The sequence below is a fragment of the Condylura cristata genome, unplaced genomic scaffold (genome assembly GCF_000260355.1).
Source record: "Condylura cristata isolate star-nosed mole 26May11 unplaced genomic scaffold, ConCri1.0 scaffold00002, whole genome shotgun sequence".
In the NCBI taxonomy this organism is placed as follows: domain Eukaryota; kingdom Metazoa; phylum Chordata; class Mammalia; order Eulipotyphla; family Talpidae; genus Condylura; species Condylura cristata.
The window spans coordinates 30591565-30605965 of record NW_004567103.1 but is presented as its reverse complement, the minus strand read 5'-3'; positions in this window follow the sequence as shown (position 1 = coordinate 30605965).

The following is a 14401-nucleotide window of genomic DNA, read 5'->3' as shown; positions in this document are numbered from 1 at the left end:
CCATCAAAATTTCTCAGCATAATGGGACTATTTTTAGCTTTTATAAGACTACCCCTGAAGTCTCCCACAAAAATAATTGCCATTTCTCCTAATGACTCTCTCCTTTTGCCCTTTATAGCATTCAGATCAATGCCTGAAATTGAATTTCTATGTGCTTCAGGGTATTAAGAATATGAATAATACAGATTATTCAATAAAAGAGTTCAAACATTTTGTTAATTTAAAACAGTAAGAATCTGAGAAATGTGTGTTAGACTACATAGTTCTTATGTTAGACACATAAGCAGATGATTTTATATTGGCTGTTTATATTGATATATATGAACTGAACAGAGTTTTTTTTTTCAATCTATACACTAATTCAAGCAGCTATAAATGAACATAACTATTTTTTATTATTGATCTATAAGCTAGATTTAATGATGTTTATGCTAAAAACAATTGAGGTGCCAGAAAATTCTCAATTTGATACTGAGAAATAATTGAAATATTGATGGAAGAAGCATAAATTACAATAATGTTCTCATGTTCTGCTCAAGCTCATGTTCTTAACCTGCCATCTATCGACATTCTAGGAGGGGCTGTAACACATAGTTTCTTGATTCAAAGTATTTTGGAAAGCACTTTTGAAAACACATTCAGTATATTTGAAAAATGTTATGGTGTTATCTTCCTGTAGTTTGGGAATAAAAGTAGATCATGCTGCTTTTGAGATTTGATTCCCAGTTTTATTGGTGGTGTCGGCATCCTGGAGTGACAAAACCCAGGTAACAACATGTCATCTATAAAGAAGAGTGCACATTAAAGGTGATGTAAGAGCAAGAATGGTGTGATCAGCAGGGGTGTTTTTGCAGTAGCTAATTGAAATTGTGGGTTTTAAAAATCCAAAGTGTTGAATAGCTCCCTATCTCCTATTTTGATCTGTCACAAAGAAAATATCTATTTGGTGAATGAAAACCTTATCTGAGCTACAATGAGAAGTCATAGTTCCTCACCCAATTCTAGCACTTGAGCCTTAGACACTAACCATGGCTCAGAGGTATCATGCATAATAGTTCCCTTTGTATAAGTAGAATACATAAAAACCCTTAGAAAATAAGCATCACAATTTCATCAAAAATACAATTAGTAGGAAAAATGTGATAAAAGACATAAAGCATTCTCCCTTCTCTTTTGGGGGAATGAGAGGATCTTATTAAATCAGTTGTTACGACCAATATCTGTCTTTCTACTGTTCTACTGTGATTGTAACACCTCCCCCATAGGTTCCTGATATTTACTAGTGAACCACCAGATAGTCATTTTACTTGCTTGACAAATGTGACCTCAGATATTTTATCACAAATTGGATGTGCCTTCCACTCTCTGCTTCAGCTGGTTTTATGTTTTCAACTTCCTAAGAGCTATAAACATTTGAGTTATAAACTGAGTATGTCCCTCAAGCCCCCCACAACACACTCAACTCATATGTTAAAGCCCTAATCTCTAATTGGATGGTTCATAGAGGTCACATTGGGACATAAATAAATGGTTTAGATGAAGCCACGAGAGTGGGACCTCTTTGATGATATTAGTATCCTCATAGGAAAAGAAAGAGAACAGTGTTCTGTTCTTATGAGCTAGTGCTTTTTTGTACATTCCCCCTTTCTTTGCCCCTTTGCCCAACTTCTTGCTTTCTTTTTCTCACTGTCTCTTCTCTTTTTATCTTATGGACATGCACTGAGAATGTGGTCATCTATTAACTAGGAAGAACTTCTTCACCAAGAATGGAACTTGGGGCTTCCCTGGTGGCACAAGGCTTATAGTCTCAGCACTATCACTGTCATCAGCACTGTTGCCTGAGTTCAGTCCCCAGCCAGTAGATCTTCTCTGGTCTCATCCACTGCTCACCTCAGCAGTGTATTTCAGTGGATCTGTCTGCTCCTCACGTTGTCTCTGGTGAATCTTCTCAACCCCCCCCCCCGCACCTTTGGCCTGTACCCCAGTTCTTGTATGAATAAAGCAATACAAAATTAAAATATTCAAAATAAAAAAGAAAGAAAGAAAGAAACGAATGGAATCTGTGGCATCTTGATCTCAAGCTTGGTCTTCTCAACCTCCAGAACTGTGAAAAACAAATGCTTATTTAGATTTTGTCACAGCAGGCTTATCAGAAGAAGATGATTCACAACATTATTATTTTTGCAATGATATTATCAAAGGTGTTTAATGATATAACTTATGATATTTAAATACTCATGGAAAAGTACTACTTAGATACTGGTTGAAAAACCATCTAAGATTGTGGAGGAATTATTAAATATATACTTTCACTGCCACTTCGCTGTAATACTGATTTGTATCTATACTATAGAATTTTTGTTAGCTTATAGGTGTATTTTCTGTAACCTTACATGTGATTCTGCTACTATGCCATAACTTTTGACTCTAAATTCCCAATATCAAAGCTATGATATACATTTTTACCCCTGCATATTTTTTGTACTTTCTCCACTTCTTTATTCAAATTTATGTGTTTTTCTTAATTATAAAAATTACATGAGTAAAATTTATCAATTTTTCCATTTTATTGGTATAATTAATTTTAAAATTAAAGATTTTAGTTATTTGCAGTTATTCCCAAGTTTTCATTTTGTGCTTTCCCATAAGTTAGCATTTATATTTTTTTCTTAACTTAGACAGTGATCTATTCTTGATTCTCTCTATGATACATTTTAAGATATTTTTTAGACTTCTTGTGCTATTTTATTATTTATTTCATTTTGGTTGGTCTTTCAGTTGTTTTTCTGACTTTCTACATTGGATTTTTAGATCATCATTCTAGGTCTTTCAGCTAGATAAAATTTAATTCAAGAATTAGTGGACTTATGGTAATGGATTATGAGTGCTTGAGATCTAAAAAGCTACACCTCAAGAGAGAACAAAATGCTGTCCAAAATTTAACAATGATTTAAGAATAAACTATATATATATATATATATATATATATAAAGAATTAGTGTTAATTTAACAATAGTTTCAGGCTTTTTGTTTGTTTTTAACCTGTTTCCCTAGATTTTTCTCTTGTGTTCTTCAAAGTTCATCTTGGATTTTAGTTGATATTTGACTTATTTTATTTTAAAGATTTATTTATTTATGCATATAGAATTGGGGTACATGCCAGAGGTGCAGGGGCAGTAAGAGGATTCACCAGAGACAGAGTGTGGGACATGACAGGCAGCTCGATGAAGTACATTGCTGAGAACAGCGGGTGGGTCAAGACAGGTATGCTGTGCCATGTGGATCACCTCCGGGGTGGGGATGGAACTCATGCTGAAATGGCTTTAGCTTCTTAGTGCTGTGCTTTAACCCACTGTACCACCAGGAAGGGCCCTTGACTTATTTTATAGAGAAATTTAGAACATTAATAGCAAATATAAATTGGTTGTTCATTCCCTCTGATTCCCATGTCGTCAAAGGTATGTTTCAAATTGCAACTTAATATTCTCTTGACTTATTACAACTCAACCAGCTTGCTAATGTCTAGTAACATGATTATCTCATCAACAACATTCAACATCTTTGACAATATTCTTTCTAGGTCTCAGAATCCTTACACTGTTGGTTTCCAGGACACCACAACTCTGGGTTTTTGCTGCGTTTTAGTATTCTCACTTTTTTCAGGGTCTCTGCTGTCCTATTCTCTACACTTATTTATGTGGAATCGCTCTTTAGTTGTGGATTGTGAGGCCTTTTTCTACCGTTTGCTGTTTTTATTTTTAATGAGCTTACCTATTCAGATGGCTCAAAATTTGCCTGGTTTTGGTTCCTGAGTTTGTTTAAACAGGTGCTATCTTCTGAGTTGTATACTCCTCAAACTGCTGTTTCCCATGACAGTGTCATTTGGATGCCAGTATATGCAGGGCAACTATTTTCCTGACCATTCTTTATTCTTTAACTTTAGTGACTTTACCAAAATAGCTCTTGGTTCTGTTATTTATGTTTCTTTCTCTTTTTTTTTCTCAAAATACCTGCCCTTGTTCCAAATTATTCTGGTATTCATTCAGTCATTTCAGAAAGTTCTCTTCTATTACTAAGTAATTGGTTTTAAATCTATGCATAAAATCTTGTCACTTGCCTCAAAGGTGCTTAAGTAACACGTGTGGTTAATTGCTTGGCAGGAAGTCCCAAATTATTTGCTCTGATAGTTTCAGGGCAGGGATTTATGCCCATTTTTAAAGAGTACATAGGCTATTATGGTAGAACTATTGGAATATTCTAAGCAATGGTTTTATGTTGGTGGAGACTTTCAGAATACCCTGGGAATGATTATTCCTATTCAGAGGTACAATGTTACATATGGAGGGAGTAATATTAGAATTCAACATTGGCATATTAAAAATAATATTCTATTCAGTTTAGATCTGAACATGTTGCTAAGCTTGGAATTCCAGTCGTATGTGCACTACATAATCACAGACCTTTTACAAGAGTGTCATTTGAACTAATCCATTAACCTTGTCTAAATTAGTCCAATTGTTTATAAGGTATTAAATGCACTACAAAGCCTAACATGTTTGTTATGCTCCGTGATCATAGCACCTGTTAAACAGCCCACCGCAGCTGTACTTTTAGCAGATTACAGGCCATTAGGCAAGTTATACAGTACCTTTCTTTTATAATCTAATTTCTTTTCTTTTGCATGAGATGTTCTGGATCATAAAAAGAGAACTTTTTCATAGCCCTTCACTGATTGAGATGAGGAGAGTGATTTTAAAATTATTAGAATACTCAGATACAACTTGAAAATGCTATGGTAAAATGCAGTAGTAAAATATTTCATTAACTTTTAATCCAATTTGAGATTGTTTTCTTCCCATCGGGACTGCATGTCTTAGATTCATTATGCTTCTTACAGAACAATTTTTTGAGAAAGTTAAGGATAAAACTATAGAGTAATGAAACACAAAGACCTGAATTAAAAGATGTTTTTTCAAGTCCAGACATTTGCCAAATGGAGGAAACATCTGGCATCTATTTTACTTCCTCATTAATTTTTTAAACATTTGCAGGTTGTCTAAATCATCAAAAACCCCCAGTGTATGCAGGCACATACGCACAAAATTACCTTTAGAGTAATAAAGAATATAAAATAGATGAAGCAACTTACTTATTCAAAACTCAGTTGAAGTACAGAAGCTTCATGCATTCTGCAAGGTACTGATAATAAAATAGTAAGGGAATCTAAGTTAGCTAAGTTAGTCCTGCTTTCATGGAGCTTATAGTTGCCATGTTGAAGACATTTAATCAAATGCACCAGAAAAACAAATGAAAAACAAGAACAATCTATACACAAACACATGTATGTGTGCATGGCAGTGGGTGTTGTGTCATGCATGTATCATCAATCTATACAGTAAAATTGCTCTTGTATGTATACTTATACACACACACCCAAGGATTCCAGTATTCTGTGATTTACCATAATCCGAAAAAGTAGTATTTTTATTGAAATCTAGTGTTGAATGGGTAGCCTTGTAGAGTATATGGAGGAGAGATAAAATAAAGGATCATTCTGAGTAATGAAACACAGAGACAGAATTGCTTTGGTAAGGATTGCACAAAATGTTCTGAGAAATTTGAAGAAATGAAAGATTAGGTTTGAAGCGCTCCTCCTGAGACTTGTCAGTGTTGTAAACCCATGTCATAGCAATAAAAATAAAACTACCTTTAATTTAAATCAATTCATATTCTCTTGTTAAATACACTTATGATAATTTTCAAAATAAAACTATTCTACTTGCAAAACATTTAGTCACAATGTTTCTAGCTACTATTTACAGAAAATAAGCATTATGTATAAGATAATTTAAGAATTAACTGATTTGAAAATAGACAGAATTTGATAATTAGTACTGTTTTTATTCTGTGTGTGTGTTGGCTATATGATTTGGTGGGAATGGCACATTATCTCTGTTGTCTTCCTCCCAAAATCCAGAATCACTGCCTAATCATGAGAACAACTTCAGGCAATCCAAAATTGAGGAACATTCTACAATGTACCTGACCAGTAGTACTCAAAATTTTTACTATTATGAGAAACAAAAAATGTCTGAGAAAATGCCATCATTTAGGGAAGCCTAAAGGTAGTGCTGAGTATCTAAAAGTGTGAAATATTATATAAGATCCTGGGGCAGAACAAGTACCTTAGGTAAAATGAAAAGTTATTATTTTGGTTAATACTAATTTATTAATATAGACTTATTGGTACAAATGTATCCCACAAATATATTATTTTTTTAAAGAGTTGTTTATTCATACAGAACTGGGGTACAGGCCAGAGATGTGGAAGGTGAGAGGATTCACCAAAGGCAGAGCTGGGAGCAAAACAGGCAGAATGATGAAGTACACTGCTGAGGGGAGCAGCGGGGGGGCGTCAGGAGAGGTCTGCTGCGTCATGTGGTCACCTCCGGGGCAGGGATCGACTCAGGCAGAAGTGGCTTTTAGCTTCTTAGTGCAGTGCTTTTAACCCGCTGCGCCACCAGGGAGGGCCCCACAAATGTATTATTATGGAACATTGGGAACTGGCTATATGGGTACTTTGGACTATCTTTGCGTTTTCTGTAAATTAATTAATTTCAATACGTTAATTTCTTAAAATATCCTTAGTGATTTTTTTCTAGTATAGGCACATACTTAATGAATCTAGATATAATAGTAGTTTATCAAATAGGATTCTTTTGTCAGTGTAATCCAAAATGTAGCATAGTAAGAATCAAAAAATAAACAAACACAAGCCTTTTGCAGCAACATGGATGGCGCTAGAAAAGATCATGCTTAGTGAAATAAGCCAGAAAGAAAAAGAAAAATACCGGATGGTTTCACTCATAACAGGGATATAAAGGACCAGGGGAGAAAATAATAATAATAATGAACAACTATATACCAGAGACATTTTATGGGGGTGGAATGAGGAATGGGATCAAAAATGGTTGGGGGAGGGAAGTGCACTGGACTGTGGTGATGGCACAGGGTGATCTGGTGATGGAAAGCCCACAGGGATTACAATTGAGCTGGAAAAGGCACAAAATGATGTAAAAATAATTATTACATTATTTTAAAAATATGAAGGTATTTTTAAAAAAGCATATTACTATGCTTATAATTGTCTTTCATGTGTTATATTTAAGCACATCATATGGTTCCTCAAGCTATAATTATACATATTAGGCATTTTGCATCTTGCCGAATTTTTTATGGCTGCCCTTTCATATGCATGCTGATAAACAATATAAAAATAGACTATTAAAATATTAAAGTATGTTATGCTTTGTTTATTATTGCAATATTTAGATTGCTTTGGGGTATCTTCTTTGACAGTCATTCCAGTATTCAATACATAGAACTTAGTAACTTCATAAGCATCAAAACATCATTAAGAAGAAAACAAAATAGTGAGTTTGATTTTTCTTCATGTGATGGAGAAAATAATACTGAAGCAAGTAAAAGTATTTTCAAAGAATTGAAGCAAATGACTCTTCCTGTGTTCCATGTACACCTGAAAATACATAGCCTGTGTATACATACCTTTAATGTATTCCAATTGAGTACATTATTCAGTAGGTAATGTTTTAAATTTATTTATTCATTTATAGTTGAAATACATTTCCTATATTTAAAGTGCACAACTGAATATATTTTATGATATATGTATTTTTGTGTGTGTTGTCTTAGTGGTGTGTGTGTGTGACTGTCCCATCAACCATGATGAATGTAATTAATCTAAATCAAAAGTAACCCCTCCTGCCCTTCAAGACACTATTTGAAGCTGCTTGACAACTCCTATTTTCACTGCTCCTCTTCCCACCCCTCTAAATTAGATTATATTTTCTAGAGTTTTACAGATATGGATAATAAGTCATATTATTTTTTGGTATATGTAGCTCATACAGCATAATTATTTTGAAGTATATCTATTTTGTTGCTCATATCAGCAGTGCATCTTTTTTTTTTTTTTTTTTTGCTGAGGAATATTGTATGGGTATTTCAAATTTATATTTCCACTCATCTGTCAATGAACATTTGTGTTCTTTCCAATTTTGGCTAACAAGTTGGCAAGAATATTTATGCACAAAATTTTATATGCCCATAGATTTCTTTTTATTTGTAGAAAGGTAATGGTTAGATTGTATATTGCACATATGTTTAGCTGTTAAGAGACTGCCAAACTGTTTTTGCAATGTGACTGCACATTTGTCATATTTAACTGAAATATTTATTTAAAAATTAACTACACAGGTTATACAAACCCATAATTAATAATAAAAATAGATAGTAGAGTAGTAATACTAGGAGGACCATTCAAGTGCCTACTAAGTGAACTATTAAAACTGGCATATATTAAGGAATCTTTCATTATAAATCCCTAAATACAAAGCTTTTTATGACTCATCAAAATCTGCAAATTGTCAGATCAGCTTCTCAAAACTCAGAGGATTATTGAGCTGATAATAGAATTTGTACTTAAAGTTCATTTTGTTATATAGTCAGCCATTTTTTGGTTATACTAAGTGAAGGGCAAACTAGATTTCTGAGGTCCAGCTTCACTCCCAGGCTTCCATGAGCAGAGTATTATTTCATTTTGTGTTATTTTACTTTTAACAGTGTGAAAATAATTTTTGCATCTAGTATTTATACTGAAAACTTCTTACACTAGCACGTTGTGACTTAATTTTCTCTTTCAATCAGATTATCAGATTTAGCAATTATAAGATATTAGTAGGAAAACATGTATAAGCTTTTTTTTTTTTTTTCATGGTTAAATCCTTTAAGTTAATAAGGACAAAACAATGTAGTATAAGGAATTCCTAAGAAGTTTTTCCTGGCTCTCACATGAGCCTAGTAAATTAACAGATATTTTTATACTTTGCTATGTCTGGTGAGTACATTCATGATGAACAAAGCTCCAATTTATTACCAGCATTAACATTTTTTTTAACAGTTTTGAAATTTTAGTCTAAAAGATGATGCTTTTTGTAATTGAAGTAATGAAGCTTTTTTTTTTTTTTTTAAGATTTATTTATTTGTGCATACAGAGCTGGGGTACAGCCCATCGGCTTAGGGGCGGCGAGAGGCTTCACCATAGCCAGAGTGGGGAGCAGAACAGGCAGATCCACGAAGTACACTGCTGAGGGGAGCAGCGGGGTGGTCAGGAGAGGTCTGCCACACTTTGTGGTCACCTCCGGGGCAGGCGGGAATCAAACTCATGCGGAAGTGGCTTTAGCTTCTCAGTGCTGCGCTTTAACCCACTGCACCACCAGGGAGGGCCCATGAAGCTATTTTTTAGAAGTATTCCAAGTTGGGAGGAGCAGCTGATATAAATCTGCTTTACATGCACATGGTACAGTCTTGGCCAACTAGCTGTATACTACACATTGTACTGCATAGTGCCATTAACAACTCACACTACGTATGGGATAGTAGTGTGACTTTTTAAAAGTCACACTAACAGTTTAAACCTAAACTTCTTGTAATTAAGTTTAAATTATCTTTTTTGTTCCATATTTACATAAAATTTTAAAACACAACCTTGTTTTCTTTTTTTTATTCTTTGTAACTGTGTATTTGGTTTTGGTCCTTTGGTGTACAGTACTTTAAGACAATTGACCAAGTAAAGAGAGTGGTTTGAGGAAATTTCTTCAATTTTCTAAATTAAAAGTTATTTTTGTTGGTTTTGGAGTTAATAGTCTCATAAGCACTTGGAATAAAATTAAAGACAAAATAAATAAAAATATTTTTGCCAGAATTTCAATTACTCAGAATCATTCTATTAAAACTTAATTTAATAACTGAAATGATTTTAAATTTGTGAAAATGTCATGTTAGTTATACCTGTAAGAGAGCAAATGGAGCTTACAATTAAATACTCTTCCACCATCTAGGCCAGTAAAAGGACATCACTGAAGTTTAACAGACTTAGTGTTGCCGTCATATTTTTCAATCAGTATAAAATTCTTTAATGATTTTGATATTATACTTTAGTGCCAAGCAGGTAGCTTCCATCTTCTTCTCTGTGAAGTCTTAAAATTAAGAAGTTAACACAAAACAGCATGCTAATAATTTACCTTCTCCATGTGTAGTCTGACTTGACATTATTTCTACAGCCAAATAATTAATTTATTCTGCTAAAAATTAACTATCCTGTTAATTGCCATTATGTCTTTGAAGACCTCGTAATTGATGGTCTACCATCAAACAGGAGAAATTTTCCTTCCTGCTCTTTTCATTTTAAGAACACTTTTTAAAATTTTTATTTAGTTCTTTCTGCAGGATAATAATATTAGCTCTCTTGGTTGATAATCCCATTAAGTGTTTAAAAACATGATTCTTCTGAATATTTTACTTTATAATATATCTGTGTTGTTATATTGACCAATTAGTGATAGTTTTAAGTCTCAGTGACCTTATCAGTAAAGTTTAACAAGCAAGAGTAGTGCTATCCACTTCTACTTTCTACTAATATGGAAAGTAAGACATTTGACATTAATTTCTATTTTCCTGATCATTCAAAATCCCTAATGTCTCATCATTTTTCTAAATGATGTTATCTTTTTCTTGTTACACTCTTTCATGACACTGCACTTCTAAAGTAGTAACTATTGATGCACTAATAAGACATATCACATATGTGCTTAGACAAAGTTTGAAATATCTGGGGTGTCATTTATGAATTGAATTTCAAAAACCTATTTCTGTTTGTTAAACCCATGTTTTCACTATTTAAGAAATTTTCTCAATAATAAATGCATCTTTTAAAAACTTTCCTTCTAAAATAAGATTATCACAAATGTTTATGTGCATTCTCACACTTAAATATCATATAGTGGTATATCAGCTTATGTAGTTGAAAATGAAATGTCCATGAAGGTAGCAGAGATTAAAACCATAATTTACAAGATGAAATATAATCAACCAAAGAGTACTCATTGACATAAAGAAAAGTGACAGAATCCTTAACATCTAGGGTTTATTATTTTTTCATTTGTGAAAGACACAGAGAAAATGTTAGATATTTTAACAGATATTAGGCATGCAAAATCAAAATTAGGTAAGAAAAAGTGGTAATGTCACATTGGTTAACATTCTAATAATGAGGAAAATAAATCAAAGATTTAAACACTTCACACCAATAAATTTGTCTAAAAAGCTCGTAAAAACTTAGCCCTGATTAGGTAATTACATGTGATATAAAATAAAATGAACACAAAGTAAAGTCACAAACCTTTGTTATGCACATACATAGGCAATAACATGTTATTCTTTTTACTGTCTTTAGCAAATATGAAAATTAGCAATAATTATTTTTAAAGTATTAGGATTAAAAGAGTTTAGTAATTGATGCATATTAATAATTTTGTAAATATCAAAGATAGACTACCATTTGTGTGATTACATAACTATACTTTTTATATATTGGTATTGTGAGAATTCCAATCCAATTTCAACCAACTAGTTTCTGCATATTATATTCAATATAAAATGTATGGAATTTATAAATTAAGCTGGAATTTTGGCTTCTGGCCATGAAGAAGGATAATATATAAAATAAATAGTTTTAAGATACTAGACCATAGACAACTGGAAAATATACACTATAATATAGAAATACTTTACGACTATCATGGCTTATTTCTGAGAGTCACTTTCTGGTGATAGTGTTTGTTAAACCAGCAATTGTGAAGGGTCTAAGATTTTACATTACGTGTGTAAGCTGACAAGTTCATTTGTCACAGATAAAGACAAGCATAGCCAGACACACTGTGATAAGAGTGCTCTAAAACTCTGGTTAAAGGAATAGACATTTACTTTATGCACAGAGTATCTTGTATCAGCTGGTCAAGCTACAATTACATATGTAATTTTTATACCTAAAAGCCAGCTTTCACCTGCATATGACTTCACCATAGGAGAAATACTCAGAAATTGTGAGTCATGATTTTAGAAATGCAATATTGGCAACTCTGCCTGGTCTATCTCCCCAACATAGTAAGAGAGGTCTTTAGTCTTAAATATAAAGTAGTTAGTTTCTAGAGAATCTCACCACAGAAGAGTCTCCACAGATGACTCTGAATTTTACTAACACTCTGTTTTACTACCCTGATCAGGGAGAAAAACAAACAAAGCTGAAAATAATATTTAAACCCTTGAAAGTCACATATGATTTCTAATTTTCTAATCAAATGTATAAAACATCCTTTCATTCAGATGTCTCTTTGCTCAGAAATTTCTGACTGTGAAGATACACATATTCAGTATCATCTACAGTTTATCATGGGGAGACATAACAACAAAAAAAAAAATTCTCACTGAATTGAGAAGAGCTAGACCACAGGGTCCTGTGAAACATCTAATACATTTAGCAGAGACTCCAGGAGATATAAAGTATATGAGTAAGTTTAGAAAGAAACAAAAAATATCATAGCTAATCCAAGCTTGTTCTAAGAAATTTAAAAACAGGACCCCTGTAATAATCTTAACTTTTAGAATAAACAAATCACACTTTAAAGGACAAAGCAAAATAGCCACAAAACAACATACAACTTAGCCATGCATCTAATAAAAATTACTATACATATGAAAACACAAGAACAAGAAACCCACAACTACTATAAATTGAATTAAAAGTAATTAACACAAGTGATAAGCATGACTCAGCTCTTAGAGAAGGCCTTTAAAACATCAATTATATTTATGTTCAGATTAGAGGAAAATAAAGGCAATAGAAATGATAACTATAAAAAATAACATCTAGAATTTAGAACTCCATATATCTGAAAAATGTCAAGCACATGCTACATAAGAACAAAAGAAAATTGAGTAAATTAAAACTGGATTGAATATAACTGCATAGGAGAAAGCCAAAGACATAGCACAAGAAACTCTTCAAACTGAAATTAGATGCAGAATAGCACCAGGAAACAAAATGAATTAACCATTAGTGTTATGATGAAATAACATTAATCTGTGGATATGTTTGATATCTCCAAAAAGAAGTTATATTTGAAAAATAATAACAAAAATTTACATTAATAATAGAAGTTACTAACATACAGATAAGAGCATATCAATATAAACAGTTCAGAATATATATAAAGAAAAACACAATGTAAGATATCATAATCACTTTTCTATAAGTTGTAGAAAACATAAAACCCTAAAATCAGCAAGAATGTGAAATAATGATGTTTATAATAACAAAGTGAATAAAAGTAGTATTTTTCTTACCAAGACAGAAGTCAAAGAAGATACTTCTTTAAATTAGTTAAATTCTCAACATAGAATTCTATGTCAAATAAACATGTCTTTTAAAAATTGAAAGTGAAATGAATACTGGTAAAAAAAATAAATTTCCATCACCCATTATAAATTGTAATATGTGTTGACAAGATTCTATGGATTAAAAGAAATGATAACAGTTGCAAACTTGGATTACTGTGAGAATAGAAAGTAATACAAATGGTAAATATATTAAAATAGTTACATTCCATTTCATATATTTATAAAATATATTTTTAAAATGTTCAGCACATAGGATCCTGTGTTTAGTTTCTTTTAAGTTAAAAATAATTTTTCATTGGTTTCTAGTTTGGCAAAAGAGCAAGCATACTATTCTGGTTAAGAAGATTTTATCTCTGGAATGCAAAATTGGTCCAACATTAGAACATTATCAATGTAATTAACCATTTTAAGCAGATAAGTAATGAAAAAATCCTGTAATCATCTCTACAAATACAGGAAAATATTTGAACAAATTAAATAACTACTCAAGATCAAAAACCTTAGCAAATGAATAATAAAATGCAATCTCCTCCATCTGATTACTAAGGTATCTACAAACAAAAAACTCATAGTTAATAACATGCTTAATTCAGCAAGTCTGAAAATCCCTGGCCCCTGCCAGATGTGTATCAGAAAGAAATAAGAATGCCCATTCTTCTCATTTCGATTCAACATTTTATTGGAGGTCTTAGTCGGAATACTAAAGAAAAAAGATATATAGGAAAAAAAAAACATTTTGAATAAGAAGAAATGTAATTATGTATTTTCAGAGACTATTAACAGTACTTAGAAAATCTTAGGGTATCAGTAAGAAGACTGCTGGAAATAATAAATGCATTAAAATGGGATATATTAGGTTGATACATAAAAAGCAATTGTATTTCTATATATGCAACATTAGTCAATTAAATTTTTAAAAGATAAGATCATTATTCATGCTTAGTGAGATAAGCCAGAAAGAGAAAGAAAAATACCGGATGGTTTCACTCATAGCAGGAGTATAATGAACCAGGTGAGAAAATAACAAAAATAATGAAAACCATATACCAGAGACATTCTGTGGGGGCGGAGTGGGGAATGGGAT